The sequence below is a fragment of the Monodon monoceros genome, unplaced genomic scaffold (genome assembly GCF_005190385.1).
Source record: "Monodon monoceros isolate NGI ecotype Baffin Bay Population unplaced genomic scaffold, NGI_Narwhal_1 Super_Scaffold_20, whole genome shotgun sequence".
Classification (NCBI taxonomy): Eukaryota; Metazoa; Chordata; class Mammalia; order Artiodactyla; family Monodontidae; genus Monodon; species Monodon monoceros.
The window spans coordinates 46823450-46845306 of NW_021703777.1; the positions used below are offsets into that span (position 1 = coordinate 46823450).

General features: G+C 40.4%; 1 pseudogene; it reads right to left on the reverse strand.

The window, feature by feature from the left end:
* Window positions 1–3943: 3943 nt before the first annotated feature.
* Window positions 3944–4297, reverse strand: LOC114902380 (annotated as a pseudogene).
* Between the last annotated feature and the right edge of the window lie 17560 nt (window positions 4298–21857).

Consider the following 21857-nt stretch of genomic DNA (forward strand, 5'->3'; position numbering starts at 1 on the left):
GCCTGGAGGTGGGGGTAGGGCAAAGGAGGAAGAGGAAAAGGTGGTGAAAGGAGAAGCTTCTGCTTCATTGGAGTACTGCTTATTTTGCAACTAATAGGAGCACACGGGGAGGGATGTTTTCAGTTACTTTTGCTTGAGGGTTAATCATTTTAAAGCAACTGTTATCACCTACCTCTTTGAGAGTGCTGTAGTTCCCCAAGCGTGAAAAACGTATTTAACAAACAAGGTAGCCCCATGAGTCCCCTGCTGCTCTGCGTGCTTCTGCAGGTTATTTTACTTGGAAAGCACAACTGAAGAAAATTGTTTCTATTGAACATTGAGCAATGCAGAATGAGGATTTATTCACTCGTTTACCAAATGTTTACTGAGTGCCTATTATGCTCATGGCACTGATGGACACTAGAGCCGCAGAGAAGAAGTCAAGAGTCCTTATCTTTAAGAAGTTTACAACATATTAGGAGTAGCAAAACAAACGAATGCATTTATCTACACACGTGGACACATTGCATAGCAAGTTAAATTAAGAAATAAAAACAATCATACACCTGATGACTAATTATATATCATCTTGTGATAGCTTTTCTTAGGAGGAGCACCAGTGCTTTTATTCTCCCCAGAGATCATCATCCTAATTTTCCATTGCAGTTTTATTGAAAAACTGAAAAAAATAGACTATACAAGGGATGACAAAGAAGAGTAAATGTAGAAAGAGACAGTTACTTGGGGACTTATTAACAACATAGCCTTCACTTTGAATGAATAGCTTTGCATCTACCTCAGGTTGCTACCGAAGGAAAGCCACCACAATTATTATTTAATGCTTTGGAGGTGACATCTATGTTCAAGAGACTGCTTCATAAATAACAGGCTCCCATAAATAATGAAGGCCTAGTCTGCTTTAGAAAATTGCAACTGAAAGTCATAAGTGGCTCAGAGTAAGAGAAAATAAAAGATGGAGCATTCAGTAAAGCCATTTGTGGCTGGGCTGACTGGACTCAGGAAATGCTGATGGAGGAGGTCACAGTGGGTAACAGAAAGCTAAGATTGAAGCTGGGGAAACTAAGGTGAAAGTTCAGTTTAGGAAAATCAGGAATAGATTTTCTCTGGCTCATATATATCAAATATTCCAATGAGCCTTTTTGACTTCCCAGCAATACCTTTAAGAACTTTCTCAAAGATGGCAAGCTGATCTTCTGTGTTACCACCCTCATGACTGCAAAAGCAAGTATTTTTAATGAGAGTAATATGAATAATGTCAAGCTCAATCTGTTGATAACATGTGCATCTGTTAGCTATTGCTGCAAAACAAACTAACCCAAAACTAAGTGGCTAACAATGACACTCATTTAATATTATAGCTTTTATTTCTGCAGATTAGCTCTGGGTTTGGTGGGTGGCTAGGCTTGGCTGGGGTGGCTCTACTCCATGTGACTCTCCTCCTCTTGGGAAATACCTGGACATGTACTTTTCATGGCGGTGGCAGAGGTCCAACAAGGCAAGTAGAAAGCATGCAGGGACTCTGAGGACCGTGACACATCATTACTTACCCCTCATTCTATTGGCCACAGCAAGTGAGGGGGTGGGAGGATATACTTCATCTACATAATGGGAGGAAGTAGGAAGTTATATGCAAAGGGTGTGGATATAGGGAAGTGGATATAGGGTGGTGAAGAATCGGGGGATAGTAATTCTCTCTCCCTATTGTGTCAAGATGGGAAAGACTTGGATACAAATTTCAGCTTTATTGTTCATAATTAAATGTCTCAGAGAGGTTGCTTAATCTTTCTGAGTCTTCATTTACTCATCTTTAAAACTAAATAATAAAATGTTCAGATTTTGTTTGTAAAACTTCTGGGACTTAAACTAAATTATCATTTTTTCCTTTTCTTATTTTGTGTGTATGGCCACATGTTTGCTATTATCAGATTCTTGTAATTATGCTCACATCCACTCTTTTATGCTGCTCAGGACTGACTCTATCACCTTTCAAAGATCTGTTACTGACAAAAAGAAAATGGAAAAAAGGAGAAAGTGGAATTGTTCTCCAGGAACGTTGTGTCTAATAATGCAAAGCTGATTCGGTGAAGGCATTCTCTTTTGGTTTTCAGAGTGACTATCAACATCATATAATAGCTCATGCCCCTACTCAGAAATCTGAAGGATTTACTTTCCTGAATAATTAGTATGTTTCCAATATAACCTCCAGTGATTAATATCAGACCACTATTTGATATCGGCAATGACAATAATGTAAGCCCTACTTCCTTGTCCAGTCCAAAGGAAGGTCTCCAAGGGGATGTATAATTTCTGCATGGAGGATCGTTTTATTCAGAGATTAGGAACGTCAATTAAGTAGCTGGGTGTGTCATATATTGTATCTCATTTGATCCTTAAAACAGCTCTGGGAGGTACTTATTTTACAGATGCAGACTTTCAAGCTTAGAGAGGCTGGGTAACTAGCTCAAGGTTGTATAATTAGTAAGTTGTAGAAGCTAGCCTCAAATACAGATCTAATTCTAAAGTCTGTTATTAAGCACTTTTTAAAAAAAATAATCTGGAGTTGAATTCCCGATTTAAAATTTAGAATTAAATAAACAATAGATAGCATCTTTGATGTCAAAAGAAAAAATACAACCTATCACCAAACACTAACCGCAGTGAGTGTCACTTAAACATTCAAGTCACAATAATTTTGCTTGTCTTTGAAAAAATTTTAAGGCCTGTTTGGAAATGATTAGAATGATCCAGTTCTCTTTTTAAAGCAGGGGGAATCCCAAACTGATAATTTCCCCTTTTTTTGTAAATTTCCCTGAGGCAAGTAGAGGCCTTCTAAATTATTTGATTGATCTTAGGCCAAATTGAGATCATTCTTTTCCAAAATAGCCATTCAGCATGCAAAGATTTGAAAGGCCTGGCTAAATATTTTAATAATGAGAGTCTGGTATAAGAGACATCTCTCTAAAGTAATTCTCTCTCTCTCTCCTTCTCTTTGTCTTTTATTCTTTGCTTTCCAACATCTCTCTTTTAGTTCCTCTCCTGCACCAACTCCCCACTCAAGGAAGTTTCAAAGTTAAATTTGGCGGTAGGGAGGATTTGAAGCTATGAGCTTTGTCTTAGACCAACTGGTAGTCCCTAAGGTCTTATCTTCTTTTTTTTCTTGAGCAAATGCCCAACAAAACTTGTGTTGTCTGCAACCCAGCTGGGGAATGAGCAGGCGAAGTTAGTGAAATGTGAAGATTTATAGGATAGCAGAGAGTGGAGAAGTATTAGTACCCAGAATATGCCAAATGTGGGGTGAGTTAGCTCTAGAGAACCAGATCTATTCTCTAGATCTAGAGAACCAGATCTATTTCCTAAAAGCAAATAGGGAGCAAATTGTTTTTTTCTTGGATTTCATGGCACCCTGGTCCTACTCTTCCTCTCCCTCTTAGGCCACCACTCCTCATTGTCTTTCGCATTCTCTCTCTCTCTCTCTCTCTCTCTCTCTCTGTCTCTCTCTCTGTCTCCTCTGCCTCTAAATGTAGACATTCTTAGGATTCAGGCCTGGACTTTTTTTTCAGTTCAGTTTACACTTATTTTGTTGGGTAATCTTATCTGCTAACAAAGTTTTACATATAATTTATAACCCAACAATTTAAAGTCGTTTTCTATCTCTAGCTTGGATCTTTCTTCTAAACTTCAGATACGCATATACAACGGCCAAATTGATGCCCCACCCAGGTACCTCGCAGGAATTTTAAATGCTACATGTTTGAAGCTTGCTTATCCTCTTTCATCCGCCCCCTTTAGACCATGCGGTCTTAATAAATGCTAACTCCATCTACCTGGATGCTCATGCCAGAAACCCAGGAGTCATTCTTTTCCTTTATTTTCTCTTTTAAAACAGTAATTTAAAGTTTATTCCAGCTATAATACCGGTTTCTCTGTCATGTTTCAGAGCCCATTACCAAGACATTCTGTTGTACTTGTCTGTCTGATTTATGGATCCGTTCAATTTCTGGCACTAGGGCATCATCTGAGTTTCGGCCAGACAGCAGTGATAAAATGGGTGGAATAACTTTAGAAATAGTTAAAGCAAGAGACCATTGTGTTTCTAAGACAAATGCTCTCATTATTACTTCATGTTTGAGTGATAAAATAGAATCATTACCATTTAAATTTCTAAATATTATTTAAAATTTAATATTATGTTAATATTTGGATGATGAATTCTTGTTGTAAGTGCAATTGTCAAAAAGAATATACATTGATAAGGGCTGTCATTAGGGCCTGTAATTGTGGCCTGCCAATCAGTCATAGGCCAAATGGCTATGTTCCTTATTAGTGGTTTTAGTGCCAGGTCTGTGATTTTCTCTTTAGTTTTCCACTCTCTCAGTGTGGATGTCCAAACTCTAGGGTGGTGGACAGAGGCTGTCCTTTTGCCTCATGCCATCTTTGCTGAACTCAAGTGATAAATGGATGGTAAGTTGGAGGGGTGATGGGTTGGGAAGTGGATCAGGAATGAGGGCAAAGAAGGGAAAGTGGAAACCTTTATACAGTAGAAGTCATCCGCAACACGTCTTCCCCTCAGCCCACTCTCCACATCCAATCCATCACTTGACCTGGCAAAATAAAGCTCACACCCACCAGTCTTCCCCATCCCACCAGCCACCATGATCTCCCTGGACCATTGTAATAGCTTGGTAGCTCTCTGGAGCATCTTCCCTCTTTCATCCTCAACCACCTTGATCCATTCCTTAAACTGTAGCCAAAGTGAGCATTTAAACAACGTAAATCAAACTGTCTTTTTCTTTCTTCAAATCGTTTCATGGTTCCCCACTAAACTTATGATATAATCTAAAATGTTTAGAGTGTCCCCCAAAGCCCTTCCCAACCTGACTGCTTCCCAGACTCCTTTACCAGAGCCCTCCCTTTTCCTCTTTACACTCCAGTCACGTTTTCTTCAACACACACAAGGCTTCCCACCTCCAGCGGGGGGCGTGCTGCTCTCTCTGCCAGGATGAGCTTCTGTTCTCTGCAGAGCTAATTAACTCCCACTCTCCTCCAGGGCTAGGCTTAAGTGTCACTTTCTCAGAGGGACAGTTCCTAAATTTATTGATCTAAATTATCATCCTCTGTTATATCCTCACACAGCGCTTCTCTTCATAATCTTTAGCAAAATTTGTAATTTCATATTTATTTATGCAATTACTGTCTCCCCTACCGGCCAGTGGCTCCAGAGGGCAGAAGCAGTATCCACTTTGTTATCATTAGCACATGTCTAGCATGTGGTAGATTGGTAATAAATATTCGTTGGAATAAAGGTAATATAATTTTTATTATAAATTAAAAAATATATTCTTTTTCCTAAAAAATCTAACTTTTAGGGGGATCTTTGAAGAATTTATCATAAGTCTTCATATAAAAGACATTATTAGATAGTACAACAGATAATGTATGCAGTTTGGATTTATAAGAAGTATGGAAATATTCATTAAATTGATATTAAAATTAAATATTGGCTATGTTTTAATCATAGAAAGAAATACTTGTGTAATTGGTACCTTGAATAGCAGGACTCTTGGGATACATTCAAAAAGTATATTTATTTTTTATTTGTCTGTTTAAAATATATTCAATGGAAGAAGTGTTTCCCTGCCCTGGTTTACTTTTACATACTAACAATAAAAAATAATTGTACAGGGCTTCCCTGGTGGCACAGTGGTTGAGAGTCCGCCTGCCGATGCAGGGGACACGGGTTCGTGCCCCGGTCTGGGAATATCCCACATGCTGCGGAGCGGCTGGGCCCGTGAGCCATGGCTGCTGAGCCTGTGCGTCCGGAGCCTGTGCTCCGCAACGGGAGAGGCCACAACAGTGAGAGGCCCGCGTACCGGGAAAAAAAAAAATTGTACAATCACAGCCTCAGTTTCAATTCGGAAATTAAGACATCCAGTTCCAAGTAATGTTCTATACTCTGAACTCGATTTAAAGATAAAGTATTTCCACTTCCCTGGCTGGTAGTTTTCTTCAGGCAGGAAGGCAGGGAAGGGGAGGTTTCACCCTTCTCTCTCCTTTCCCAAGTTGGGCTTGCACCCCTCCTTTTTCCATCCCTTTTTGAGAATTCTTGGATGCATGTCCTGTGAGGTGGGCAATACACATGTATGTATGGAGAGGGAGAGAGAGGGAGAGGAAGAGAGGGAGGGAAGGAGAGGGAAAAAGAGAGAGAGAGTTATTTTAAGGAATTGGCTCACGTGATCATGGGGGCTGGCAAGTCCTTACTACTTGCTGTCTCTCGTCATTTTGTTGATAGTCATTCTAGTGGGTGTGAGGTAATATCTCACTGTTGCTTTCATTTACATTTCCCTGATGATTACTGATGATGAACCCCTTTTCATGTACCTGTGTGTCTTCTTTGGAAAAATGTCTATTCAGTTCTGTTGCCCATTTTTAAAAAAAATAAATTTATTTATTTTATTTTATTTATTTATTTTTGGCTACATTGTGTCTTCATTGCTGAGCACAGGCTTTCTCTAGTTGCGGCAAGTGGGGGCTACCCTTTTTTGTGGTGCACGGGCTTCTCACTGATGTGGCTTCTCTTGTTGTGGAGCATGGGCTCTAGACGTGTGGGCTTCAGTAGTTGTGGCATGCAGGCTCAGTAGTTGTGGCCCATGGGCTTAGTTGTTCCGTGGCATGTGGGATCTTCCCAGACCAGGGCTTGAACCCGAGTCCCCTGCATTGGCAGGTGGATTCTTAACCACTGCACCACCCGGGAAGCCCCCATTGCCCATTTTTAAATCAGATTGTTTGAGTTTTGCTATTGAGTTGTAAGAGTTCTTTATATATTTTGGATTTTAACCCCTTACCAGATATGTGACTTGCAAATATTTTTTCCCATTTCATAGGCTGCCTTTTTATTTTTCTTTTCCTGTGCAGAAACTTTTTAGTTTGATGTAGTCCCTCCTGTTTATTTTTGCTTTTGTTGCTTTTGCTTTGTGTGTCCAAAAAAGTCATTGAAAAGACCAATGTCAAGGAGCTGACCCCCTATGTTTTCTTCTAGGAGTTTTATAGTTTCAGGTCTTAAATTTAAGCCCTTAGTCCATTTTGAGTTGATTTTTGTGTATGGTGTAAGATTATAGTCCAGTTTCATTCTTTTGCATGTGGCTATCCAGTTTCCCCAATATCATTTATTGAAAAGAGTATCTTTTTCTTATTGTATATTCTAGGCTCTTTTGTCATAAATTAATTGACTATATATCCATGGGTTTATTTATGGGCTCTCTATTATGTTCCACTGATCTATGTGTCTGGTTTTATTCCAATACCATACTGTTTTGATTACCATAGTTTTGTAATATAGTTTGAAATCAGGACGTGTGATGTCTCCAGCTTTCTTCTTCTTTCTCAAGGTTGTTTTGGCTGTTGGGGGTCTTTTGTGGTTCCATATGAATTTTAGAATTGTTTGTTCTATTTCTATGAAAAACACAATTAAAATTTTGATAGAGATTGCATTGAATCTGTAGATTGCTTTGGGTAGTATGGACATTTTAACAGTATTTGTTCTTTCAACCCATGAGCACAGGCTATCTTTCCATTTATTTGTGTCTTTTTCAATTTCTTTCATCAGCATCTCATAGTTTTCAGCGTACAGAACTTTCACCTCCTTGGTTAATTTATTCCTAAGTATTTTACTTTTTGATGCAATTGTAGATGGGATTTTTAAAAAAATTTCTCTTTCTGATAATTTGTTATTATTTACATATGTCAAAATCCAATCAAAGATATGTCATCTGGATGGGGGTTATAGACTCTAAGCTAACTTGAAGATTAATAATAATATGAGCAAATTTAGGGGATGTAGGTTATGTGGCCTTCTTTTTAAATTTTGGCACCATTAAAGCAGTTACTATAAATAGAACCCTTCCTATCAGTATAAGACAAAGATTTAGTCCTATTTAAGGCTGATGTCCTCTGGTTATTAGGAAACTTCAGCAAGCTAGGAAGATAATCAATGCTCCTTCCCCCCAGTTATTTGGAATGAAACATTTGCTTCATTACTGGATATGCTGGCATATTCTCTTATTCACTGTTCACTCTTGAGGTTCATGTTTCTCTTCTATTCACTTTACTTTGTGTTCTAGGAGGTTGAGATCTATCAACTGGACCAACCAGGCTCCTTTCCTTTCTGAAGTGCAGAGGGTGCCAGAGGAGATAGAGACAAAGTTTTTTTTTTTTTTTTCCCATATCTCCCTCCCTGCCAGTCTTTAGGTTGGTAGTGACCGAGTTCGCTACCAAGGCCACAGTTCCTGTCAGGTGACTGTCCAATAACTACAGGTCTTACTGCACTCTGCTAACCGCTCCATTTCTTTAGACCTAGGTATGATAGTCAACCTCTTGTGGCTAGCCCTGTGGTTCTCCACCATTCTTGTGCGTTACTACCACACTTCTGTCAATAGTGTCTTAACTAAACTCTTCTCCATTACCGTGTTTGAATGTGCCATCTGCATCCTGCCAGCACCCTAAATAGATTACATAATTGGTACCAGGAGGGGCCCCTGTAATGAGCTTTTAAAATGGGTTTCTGGCATTGAGAGTCTGACATATTTGATGAATATATGAATAAACTTTTTCCTTGCTGGGGGGAATGGGACACTGGTAATCCGTAGTATGTGGTGCCATCATGATTACTCAAAGTATCACCCGTAGCAGCATATGATGGAGTACAGATGGAGGGCAAGGTACTGGGAGACCAAGTTATCCAATTCTCCCAACACCACTTATTGAATAACCCTATCTTTCTTACTGATTGAAATGGTCTTCTTTACCATAAACTAAATTGTGTACTGAGGACTGTTCCTGGGCTGTCTATTTTGTTCCATTTATTTGGGTAAGTCTCACATGATCGCTTTACTTTACTGACCCACTATGTGAGTAAAGGACAGGACACTGATTCGTAATAATAATACCCTCCACTTCGATAGTGCTTGTACCAGGCACTGTTCTAAGTGCTTTAGGTATGTTAACTCATTTCATCTTCAGAACAACTCTATGAATAGAAGCTGTTATTATCTATGTTTTGCAGATGGAAAATGAGATACAGAAAAGTTAAGTGACTGGCACCAGGTCCCACAGCCTGAAAGCCGAGGAGCTGAGATTTGAGACTAGGAAGTCTGGACTCAGAGCCTGCACTCCTAACAATTATCCTACACTACCTCTAACCATGAGTGAGGGCATCTCTTTTGGGGACTAAAAAGATACAGTCCAGGTGCACTGCTCCTGATGATTTAAATTAATCAGATAGAACTTAGATAACCTAGAAAAATTGGTAGTTATGTTATCTCCTAGACTGTCTCTTTCAATTTTCTGTTTCTCAAGTAACCTTCTACTTACTGTCAGACTTCATCTGCATCAGACTAGCAAATCAAGTCTAAAACATTTTATACTTGCCCATCTTCCCTGCTGTTCATATCACTGAGTTAGCCAAATAAATTCAAGTTTTTTCTACGGCAGGTTTCTCACAAATTGTGACTGACGTCTGTATATTTATGAAGTTTCTATTGCATTGCTAGTTTCTCACTGTATTATTATAATAGATCACAGATTGCATTGGTAAATGCCATGACGAGACATGATAAACACAGTCCAGTTTTGCTGGGGTAAAGTTCTCTTTAATTTTCCTGGTCTATAAAACAAGGATTAGAACAACTGACTCATAGTGTTGGAGGGCATATTAGAAGATCATGTATGTGAGTGCGATTAATAGTGCCTGGTGTATATGGTAGGTATTCAAGTAATGTTGGTAGAGTCTGAATCATCAGAGGCTACAGTTATTACAGGGCTCAAGCTAAAAGCGGGGAGGAGACGTGGAGTGAATCATACTTATTGAGCATTTCCCATAGTCCAGGCATTATGCTTGGTGGTTTATATGCATATAGTCTGATATGGTGGAATCGGTAGGTGCTTCTGTAAGATGACATCCCCATGTTGTACAAAATTACGGTCCAAATGTTATGTGCTACTTTGACATCTGGTGAAAGAAGGATGCAAGGGGGACCCTCAAATATCCTAACCACAGGTTCCCTTCCAATTCTACTCCTCAGGTAAGCTTCCCAGGCCAAACAACCCTCTTTAATAGCAAATAGACCAAGTACAGTTCCCCTTTATCCCCAAGTAGCAGGTTTCAGTTCCTGGCCAGCCCACAGAATTGTTCAAACAAGCCGATTGCATCTTTCAGTGGGAAACAGAGGGTGCATCAGTCTCTTGATACTAAAAGCTTATCTCCCAGAGCCCCTGGTTATTCACTCTGTCACTGAGTACAACCCGCATGTGGTCTGTGAGGCATGTGATGTCTTCCTGCATCTGAGCTCTGAGTATATGTGACTAACAAACTGCTGTGATTCATCTGTCCAGTATTGGGTGTTGGCCATCCCCATAGCCTTAGGACCAGAATTCCTCTTTCACCAACAGAGTGAATAGGAGGTGGTCAAAAACCCTAGAAGAAACTAAACTGAATGAGTTCCACTGATTGCCCTAGATCATTGCTTCTCAAACTTTAGTGTGGAAACAATGACCTGGAGATCTTGTTAAAATATCCATTCTGACTTAGTAGGTCTAGAGAAGGTCTCACATGGGGCCTGAGATTTTGCCTTTCTAAAAAGCTCCCAGGTGATGCAGCTGCCCCTTAGACCGCATAGTGAATAATAAAACCCCAAGGGAAAGAGAATCCAGGCCAGGGAGACCTGGAATGTTCACTGCATCACTCATCAATGACCTTCCAATCATCTAGGAATCTGGCACATCAAGGAATGATGGATAGTACCTTCTAGGAACTGGGATATTCAGCCTGAGGGATTGGAAACTGACTAAGATCTGTGTAAGATGGAACAATCCACTGGAACCAGAAGAAAGAAACTTCTTAGGGGTCACATGGCCAGGAGACCCACATGTAGCTGTGAGAAAGGGACTTACCAGTCTCTGCCTTGCTCTGGCCACTCTGTGATCCAATCCTACTGCTATTTTAAAGATGGAAATACTGGTCTCCGTAAAGCTTATCACTGGACTTTTTAGTTCTTTAGGATTAAAGAACTTTGCTTATTTCTATTAGTTTTTTTTTTTTTTAGTAAGTTTCATTGGGAACATGTCTGATTCAGGGAAAGGGGGAAAGGAGACAAAGGATTTGTTGCAAAGGGCCCTACTAACAAGCAAGACAGATACTTGTCATTGAGAAGGACAGGAGGAGGAGGAGAGAAGCAGAAGAAGAAGGGCTGGATGAAATCAAGTCATGTTTTCTCCAGGAAGCCTGACCTCAGTGAAAATCCAAAAGCAGAGGCTCCCAAGGAGTCCTTCTGCTCCCAGGAGACAGTGCAGATTAGATTGGTTTTATGCTTAGCAGACAGGCCTTGATGCTAATTTCTCTTGACCTTCTCATGTGATTCTTGTCAGCCTGGCCCTCATCTGTTAAGCTTGCTTTAATTATGTGCATAATGGCTCATTATTTTTTATAAAGGAAACAGCAAAGGAAACAATTATGCAAATGAATGAGGTTTGTTGTTTATTGTAGAGTTGTGGGCTAATTGGACACTGGTACAAAAACACCATTGTCAAAGACAGTGCCAGAAATAACCCCACTAATCTCTACCTCTGAGATCTCTTTCGGCACATCAGTACCTACAAGATAAACTTAATGTCCGAGAACAAATATGAAATGCCAGAAGAACTCATCTAGTGTAGTCAGATGGGTTAGGGGGTCCCCAGAAAAAGAGAACCAGACATGGCTTTCTTGACAGAAGAGAAGCCGTTTTGTAGGCCATTTGAGGATGTAAGCCTGGCTACAACGCCTTCCCTTGAACAGGTCTCAGTAATTAATGACCTTGGGGAACAAAGGAATGCAGGAACAGAGAAAAGGCAGTCAAACGGGAGCGCAGTGATAAAGCAGAGTCCTAGCTCCTTCTCAAGGAGGAGCACATATATATAATAAGGGAAGGATGATATTGACCCTCCTGACTTCGGTCAACTAAAGTTTGGACTCTGTTGACCTTTGTCCTAATTCTATGCTGAATTCTCCTCTGCTCAAGCCCCTTCATGAATATGCATGTTCCCTTAGCTTGAAACGTCCCCAGTTTTGCTGTTTGGGGAGACACTGCTTCGGGTAAGATCCCTGGTGTTCTTCTTACTTGCTGCAAATAATAAATCCTTCCTTCTTCTGACCTTTGGCTTCATTGCGTCTATTGGCCTGACACCCACCAAGAGGCAAACCCAGTTCTGGGGTAACACTAGGGCAGGGGCTTTAATCAGAACAGCTACTCTTCCTTGCTAAGGCTGAAGGCTTACCAAGCTGTCCAAGATCACGCTTCTTCAACTAGCACCTCCTTTTTGGTTTGGTCTTCGATTGTTGTCAAACAGAAAAGATTTGTGTGTTTGGACCTAGTATTCTTTCTTCTGGTCTCTGCTTTGCAATGTCTCATTCATTCACTCATTCATTCATTCATTTTGCCTGTTTTAGTTCTATCTAGTTCAATCTTTACCTGAAGACCCCTGCATTTGTCTCCTTCTTGTCTTACCCAATGCCACTTCTTTTTGACACAGCTCACTCATTACAGGTGGCCTTCTTTCAACCTTAAATATTCCAACCTTCTTTGGTCTTTTACCTATAATAAATTAATTTCCCTCCACCCTCACGTAACCCCTAATTCTGATTTATTAGATTAGATCAGGAATAGATGTCATATGCTTCCATGCTACCCTGTATTTCTCCCTTAGGGCATTTATAACATTTGAAATTAATTGCTGTTGTAAAATGACTTGGGCTGACTTGGTCATTTATAATTATTATATCTTCTCCGGAGCTCACAACCAGCAGGGAGAGTACACTGAAGGCAAGTCCTCAAATGGATTCTGCACAAAAAATATCACTGAGCAGGCACAAAACACATCCCACAGCCTGTTCTGTAAGTTCAATGAAATCTTAGCACTCTGTCTTTTCAGGCATCCAGACAAGCTCTTAATTAAAAGGTTCATTAGAGGCAAATGTGAAAATATACTAGCAGCAGGACTCAGCTAAATTTCTACTCAGTATCAAATACTGCCTAAATGGTAGGATATGGAACCAGAAGAAATACCAAGTCCTAGGGCATCATTTCAAAAGATATAAGCCTACTAGATTTGCTAGATTCCTAGATTTTTTTAATGTAATGATGGTAGAGTCTATACAATATTCTTAGCCATTTCCTAAAACTGGAAGATCATTTATTTCACCAAAGAGAAATTGTTTCCAATATCCGTTATACCAAGTAACATTTTCTGCTGTTGATCAAATATTAAGGTAACTGTAGTTTTATGGTAGCTGTCCTCGGAGGGTGGATTTAGATTAGAGTCTTTCAAATACCACCCCTGGAATGTGTATTTCTGATTAGAGTTGCTTAGATATTAACCAACCACCCCCAGAATATAAATTAAAATGTCCATCTATATATCACACAGTATAAGTAATACAAAGTAAATTGCAGACAATATAGCAGTTGTTAAATTTGCAGGTTCATGTCTGGTGCGCTTACTGGAATATAAGTTCCATGGGGGAGGGGGGCGACATTCATATCATATACCCAGAGTCTGTGCACTTCTAGACCCAGAGCAGGTGACCAAGAAATGTGGTTGGAATAAATGGAGCTCATTTGCCAAACTTTCCCCCTTCCCTCCTAATTCTGCCTTTTTACTTCTCATTTTCTTCTATCATTCTCCCTTCCTTCCTTCCTTCCCTCCCTTCCTCCTTCCCTCATTTCCTTATCTCTCTCCCTTCCTTTCTTCTCTCTTTTTTCTCCCTTTGGGTCTCTCTCATCTTCCCCTCGCTCTCTTTTTATTTGTGTGAGAAAGTCACGTGGCTTCTTCAGAATTCTGACTAAATATTCTGCCATTGAAGAACTAGTGTTTGAAGACTGGCTTTAGCTTGATTTAGCTGCTTTGAGGCTGTGCACTTTCTTTGTGTCCTAATCTGTAAGAGGAGAATAGCAGTGATGCCTCAGTCAGAATTGTTGTTTTGAGAATTGGTGGAGTATTGCCAGCACACTTAATTCTCTCCCACCACCCGCCTCTAAATTTAGCCTTAGCCCCCCTTTCTCATTAATGATTAGATTAATTTCCTTAGCCATGAGGTCATTCACTTCTTTCTCCAACTGGCCTTGAAAAGGTGAAAGTGTAGCATCTTTGCTGGTTGTGTTCGTGCGTGTGAGGTGTGTGAGGCAGGGCTGGCAGTCAAGGAGAAATGTTTTGCTCCACTATTCTTTCTTTCCAAGCTGAGTTCTCTTAGATGAGCCAGTTAATCCCTTTCAGCTTTTGTTCCCCTATCTGTGAGAGGCAGTTACGATGCCCATCTCACATAGATGTCATGAGGATAGAATGAGATTAGTATACGTGAAGACAGCTGGCCCAGATACGTGCTCAGCAAAGGTGAATAGAACTGAAACAATTCTTTCTAACCAATTGTAACATCAGGGTTCAACGAGGAAGCTGACGTCTCTGAGCTATGGGTAAGGAATAATGACAAGAAGCGGACCCTATAAATTGTGGGAGGCTGGGGAAGTGAAGGTGTGCAGAGTGAGTTAGAGGATCACAGGAGACATCAGTCAATCTGAGAGCCAGGCATATCCAGTTGCCAAAGTGAGACTGAAAGGGGAGCTGATGGGAGGGCTGTAGGGAACTATTCTCTCTGGATCCACAACCACGCACCTTTTGAGGAACCTGGGATCTCTGTTAAACAGAGGTGAGCAGTCAGGTGGAAGAACTTGACCTTGAGTGGAGGAGAGTGACAATAATGTGGAGCCCACTGCACCTGCCTCTGTCTGTCACTCATGTCTAAACCTGATGACCTTAGAGATAATGGCTGATGCTCTATTTCCATCTTGCAAATCTCATGCAAATCCCAATTTTGACCAACTCTCACTCTGTATAATACCCAGAATTCTGGGAAATATAGTTTCAGCTTTACCAAGTTGACCTGGAAAAACCACCATACCAGTGTTTTCCATTTTACAGCTAACTCCTTTTGGCTTTGATGTAAATTACTTTTTTTTTTTTTTCAAGAAATGCTAAAAATACTCCTTAACCATGATCTTAAGTTTATGGAGATACATAAAGTAATATTCTAATTGGGTCAGGCCTTGTACTTTGCACTTGAAATGCAATGTCACATAGGAGAAGGATTTTTAATGTAACCTGTATTAGTTTCCTTACAGATGGGAAAGGGAGATTTTTATTGAGTATAATTTGGGTTTAAATTTCAAATATACACTAGTAATGACCATATCTAGGGTCTGTAAATTTTATTCCTTTGTTTGTTATTTGACAAATTTAAGTTTTAAGTTAAATTTAACTTAAAACTTAAGATTTTAAGTTTCATTGTCTTAAGATTTTAAGTTTCATTGTCTATCTTGCCATCTCTTCTCTGAGCCTCTTGGGACTGTGACATGAGAAACCTGGACTCTTTCAAACCTGTTCTTTTATATCTCCAGTGGCCCAGACACTGGTATGTAAAGACTAAAATAATAAATACCACTTCTAATTTGTTGAAGAGAAATAATTGTTAAGGCTCTTAAGTACTTAAGGTTAGGTCCTTAAAATTTTCTTAATATAATTTTCTTCCCTTTCTCGAGGCTAATAGCACACCTGTGAGGCTGCTTACTTCAATGTAGTTTAAAGCATTAATCATATTCCTTGTTAAGCAATGGAGACTGGAGAGAGGAATAAGATGCTGGCACTGTCCCAAGGGATTTAAAATCTGGTGTGTTTGGAGGGAGAGGGAACAAAAATGATAAGAAAACTTTGTGAGTGAGGTACTCTGGAGGAACACATGGCCAATTCTTAGGGAGGAGAGGGCAGAAATCAGGGGCAGCAAACCAGTTGTCATTCCTCTAAGATTTCATTAAGCATTAAGCACATTAAAGAAAGTAGGCAGGGTGTTTATTCCCAGTAGAGGAAACTTAAGGAGAGCTGAACATTTAATTAACCTTTTAGCAGCCTTGGTTGAGTGAACTGAGAAGTTTCATTCTTATTTTAACAACTTAAAGTCTGACAAGCATGGATATGGTAAAAGAGAGAGAGAAAGCAAAATAGAATGAGTAAATGGTTAAGGGAATGAAGTTTATTTTTAGCATCACCATTTATCTTCTGGGGCCCCCAACCCCCTTTGCACTGGGGTCTCAGTGACCTTCTGCTATCTATCTCTGGTCACTCCCCCTGCTTTGATGACATTCGTCTGACTCACCAGGACCCTTTCCACCATTAAACCTTACTTTACCTTGTCAACTGCATTATTATGAACTTCCATCACATCTTTAACCGTGGTCATTTTTAAGTCTTTTGTCATTTACAGACAGTTCTGGCTGGACTCTGATGCTTATGCAAAAATGTTCCTGTAAAAGGGTTTCATCTTCAAGGAATTCATGGAAAAGACTCTGACAGGTACAGCTTTCTGGTAACTGACTATACTGCTGAACTGAATGAAGAAGCATTTTCAGAACTCTAATGGAAAACTGATGAATTCATAAAAGTGCTAACAAAAGATCAAGATGAAAAAAAGAATTAATTACATGGGACTGAGCGAACTGATGAGGATGATTATAATTTTTGTGACTTTCTGTTTGAATAAAAAAAAAATCCCACAAGGACTCAGAGGCAAAACATATACAAATAATTTTCACTGCAAAGTAAAGGAGCTGTTACCGTGGAGGATTCCTGGACTGAATGTCAATATCATGACACGGTATGAGTGTGTTCCGTGTTTGGTAATTGCAATCATTGTTGCTTTTGTTGTGGTCATCTGTTTACAATGCTTGGTGTCAATTTATTTCTCTCTTGTAAAAATAAAATACAGTGTGTGTGTGTAGAAAAAAACAAAAACAAAATAAAAAACCTTACTTTACCTGTCTTCATCTTATTTTTTTGAAGCTCTGTTTATTAGAGTACCTCTTTACCAGGCACTCACTGTCATCATTCAGATACCTTACATTCATAGAGTTCCTTAAAGTATTCTAAGTGTTTTTAAGTATATGACATCATTTAATCAACTTATTTGAATGGATTAATCTGTTAACAAATAGGTCTCTATAGGTAACATATTGATATGTTAACACGGGACTACCGGAAAGAGTACCATTACTCTCCCAGGTCCCTTAGATTTGCATAGTTTTTTGTTTTGTTTTTTTTTTTTTTTGCGGTACGCGGGCCTCTCACTGTTGTGGCCTCTCCCGTTGCGGAGCGCAGGCTCCAGACGCGCAGACTCAGCGGCCATGGCTCACGGGCCCAGCCGCTCCGCGGCATGCGGGATCCTCCCGGACCGGGCCACGAACCCATGTCCCCTGCATCGGCAGGCAGACTCTCAACCACTGCGCCACCAGGGAAGCCCTGCATAGTTTTTTATACTTTGTAAAGTGTTTCCCATCTGTTTTTGATAAGGCTCTGGGGTAGTGGGAATGGGGCACTGGGGAGATTGGAAGAGAAGGTTCTTAAGGCACAGGGTCCTTTGGGGCCAGAGCCACCGCATTGCACAACCCCAGGGCATGCCATTGACGCTGTTGACCCTGGGATGGCACCCTTGCAGCTGTGCAGGGCACTACCTGTGAGTAGCCAGCCATAGCAGCTCTGTTTGTGGTCTTCAATTCACTCCCCTGGTGCCTCTGCCCGTGCCCAAAAATGTTGGCTTACACCTACCAGCCGGTAATGACTAGGAAGGGGCTGGATGGAGGGAATTCTAACCCTATGCTTCCCAGGGTGGAATAAATAAAGCCCCCATAGTACGCCCTTCTTCCAGGGGCAGTCATAAAACTATGCTTGGCAGAGACATTTTTCTCTCAATGCTCGTAGTAAACCTTCCTGGAGTTACAATTGGAGCAGAGGCCAGACATATAAATCCATATGAAGCACAACGTGATTTTTTCCTTTTAAAATACAATCCCATTTCTTAGGCAGCTGTTGTTTACAGCCCAGCTACGACGCTCATGTTGCCAAGGACCTGCACACAGGCTGCTGTGATTTTCAGTTTTCCTGATGAACTCAGAAGGTACCTGCGCTCTAGAACTAGTTTGTTTGAGTGCCATGTACTGGCTGTCAAGAGTCCCTTCTTATCAATCTTTCACACCAAAGTAGTATTTTCAGGGCTTCTTGGTTCTTTTGCTATAAACTTTCTCACTGTGACATTTCTGCTTCATAGGGCCGGGAGGTCTGAATGGGTTCCCCAGACCACTGGTTGGCCCAACAGTTTATCAAGAAGTCTTCAGAAAGTGTGACACCTTTACAGGAAAAAGCAATAAACATTTTGGTCATATCTATTTCACATATTTGCAATGTAAGATTAATTATAGGCTTCAGAGAGATCCTGTTATATTCCTAGCAAACCAAAATATTCTAAAAGCATTGCTTGTGTCAAAAGGTCATGTGAGTCAGCTGTCCCTGCTAACATTTGGTTCATCTTCATTACTGTGTTTGTGCTGGGTGTGAATTTCAAAAAGTTTGCAAGCACTACTTCACACACAGACAGATCTTGCCCCAGACCACAAAAGGACCAAAAATAAATGGCAGAAGCAAGAGTTCTTTAAACATTGAGGCATCCCCTCCTTCCCACGCCTCTCTTTGCCCAGGTAGAGGATACAGAGGCATGTGACCTTTTCTTAATCTAGGCTGGAAGCATGGAGACCCACGGAGATAATGTGATAGAGCTATGAGGGGCTTATAACAAGTGGACACAGCAGATGCTCCTCACGTATACTTAAGTGGAAAGTGTCCATAATGCCACTTGATTTGAGGGTGGTTTTGAGAGTTTGAAGGGAGGAGGGTCTGTGGATGTAGGAGCCTGACCTGTAGTCCCAGGTGCTGTAGCCTTGGCCAGAATGGAGATTCCATCCTCCTCTATCTGTTCACAACTGTTTTCTTTGAACTGTACTCTAACATTCAATTCCTGTGAACACTTAAATGGCTTTTACTTAATATTACAGATTGAAAAGTATGTAGATATTATCTTAGTCATCAACTTCTGATCAACGTTCTAATTAATGTCATTCTTTGTCATCATCTTAGGTAGTTTACAGAGGTGACCTTATATTACACACATGTGCACGCCTTTGCGCTGTCACACCAAGAACTTCTTACTTTACGCTTGTCACACTCACAAGATCTCTCTCCACCTCAAACCTAAACTGGACGGGAGACCATTACAAACCATTATGCATAGAAAACCTGGCAAGCTGAATGGATTTCCCCAACCCCTCTTTACAATTGCATTTTATTTGGTGTTATTGTTCATGTTTGTCATTTTTGATTTTCCAACCTCTCTTTACAATTGCATTTTATTTGGTGTTCTCGTCCATGTTTGTTATTTTTGATTTTGGCTGTTGTGTGAAATCTTGATTTGACCAAAATAGTGCAAAGGCTTAAAAGGACTTATCAAAGTATAAATATAATGATAACAATAGCCACATCGATGCTGTAACTCAGAATAGATGAACAGAACTTCTCAACAGAGAAAGTGGATATCATGAACATACACTGTGAACTTCTATCAACCAGGACAAGAAAATCCACGGGAACAATGAATTTTCACACACATAAAAAGGTATTGTTAGAAAGCATAACAATAATTATCTGAAATTGGAGTGCTACTGGACTGACAATTTCCTCTAGCACTTAGTGTATTATATATTGAAAAACGTCAAATAGAGACATGAAGACATAGTAGCCTTTGCATCTTTTTAAAACAAAGTATTATAATATATCCACTAGGAGTAATTTCAGCTGGAGTTAAGAAATGAACCCCAAAATAACAGTAGCTTGAATGGAAGGATATTAATTTCTTTTTCTCAAAGAAGTCAGAGGGCAAGCAGTCTAGGGTTGGTATAGCAAGCACATGGTGTCATCAGAGCCCCAGGCTCTTTTCTCTTTATTCTACCATCTGAGGGACTAGCTCCTGTTCTTATTGTTACTTCATGGTCAAAGATAGCTGCTGTAGTTCCAGACATCACAATCCTACTCTAGCCAGCAAAAAGAAGTAAGGATAGGCACACCTGTTCTCTTTCAAGGAGACTTCCCCAAAGTCCTACACAAACACTCCTATTTATATTTCACTGAGTGGAACTTAGTCACGTGACCATCCTAGCTGCAAGGGAAGTGGGCGGGTAGTCCTCCATCTGAGCAGCATAGCGTCCATCTAAAATGTGAGGTTCTGACGCTAAGGAGGAAGGGGAAAATTGGCATCGTACAGCAGTTTCCTCCACAAATGACCTCCAAAGCAAACGAATACATTTTCCAGGGATAGGCATACAATGATGCTTTCTAGTATAATATCAACAAATTTTGTTGCTAAAGGCAAAGGAGAGACCAAAAGGGAAAAAGAATATTTAAAGTAGTACTACTCATGACAAAAATGAGCATTTGTTGTGCAAATCACAGGAATTTGTAAAACTAGTCACAAAGTTAATAAGTATTATGTTTGAGGGTTATTGGTAAAATTCCTTTATGACATGGTTCTGTTGTGTATTGCTCAATATCAATAAAATGTAACGTGAAGGGGCAATTACTATCACAAGTGCACAATAACAATAAATACCTTGCTTTGCAGCTCTATAAAACCACTGATTTCAGAGTTTTAAAAAGCTCCTGACATTTGTCACATTAAGGGACAAGTGAGGGAAAATTGCTTGACAAGTTTTTGTTCTCTTTATTCCTGAAAACCCATGATGTAGGGAGGATTTTGTTCCTTTAGTTAGTAATAACTTTGTAAGTCATGATGTACATAGGAAAATATACATTGAGCTTAGTTCTGAAGGAGGACTAGTCATGTTTATAGCTAGTAAAAGAGATGCCATTGAAACGAAAACACTTACTGTTTTAGTCACCTGGAATAGCTGGCCATGAAATAGGCCACAGGTTCTCATTTTAAAAAGTAGAGTGAAAGTCGTAAATACAAATAGTGGCTACTTAGTGCCTTAAGTTCAGTGTATTACGTAAAAAATTGGGCAGAAGTAAAACCTACTGACGGTAGGCAGAACACAGAGAGCCTGTTGCGTGGGTGGCAGTGGAATTGTTCAATGTGTAAACAGTGGTGATCTGGGATGCTCCGTAGCTGACACCATGACTTTGGGCCCCAAGAAGAGAATCCAACTGGGCCTGCCTGTCTTCTGACTTATAGAACTGGGTGTTGTTTTAGGCTGTTAAATTTATGGTAATTTTTTACAGCAAAAGAAAATGAATACAATTTGTTCCAGAGGGTTGGAAATAAACCCTAAGGAGATCCAGGGGCCCACAGCATCAATGTAATTTTTAGTCTAATGGTCTGGAGCACTCTGGAACATTCTCTCTAGTTGTGGGCAGATTATTGCCTCTTGCACTTCCCACCACCAGGAAAGAAGACAATGCCTGATAGGTGTCTCTGCTCTCTGGGTGCAGCACACTGGGAATGTTGATTCAATCCATTTACGGGGTGACATGGAAGATGGCCAGCTCTGTGTGGGTCTCAGAGCAGACAAGGGATCTGCAGTAGGTCCAGGCTCACGGGCCCTTTCACACTGGGTTTGGCACCTATTCCAAACATGGGTTTGCCTTTTCTGCTGGCAAGGCCTCGGCCAGCACCACTGACCGAGGCTCACGAAGTGCTTGATCCATAAACGTGGGCTCCCACATAAAATTGCATTGGCTCAAGAGACCAACCCTATGCAGCAAAGGAGGTGAATGGTGGGTACGTGACCATGGTGTCTACAGTCCTATCACATACCCCACCCCCCCACAGGCTGCTGGACCCACAGCACACGGGCGCAGTCTGTTGGAGATCCAGCTGAGGTGCCATCTTGGAGAGAACACTCTGTGCATATGGGACGCCATCCTCTAAGATGGAGCCGATGCTT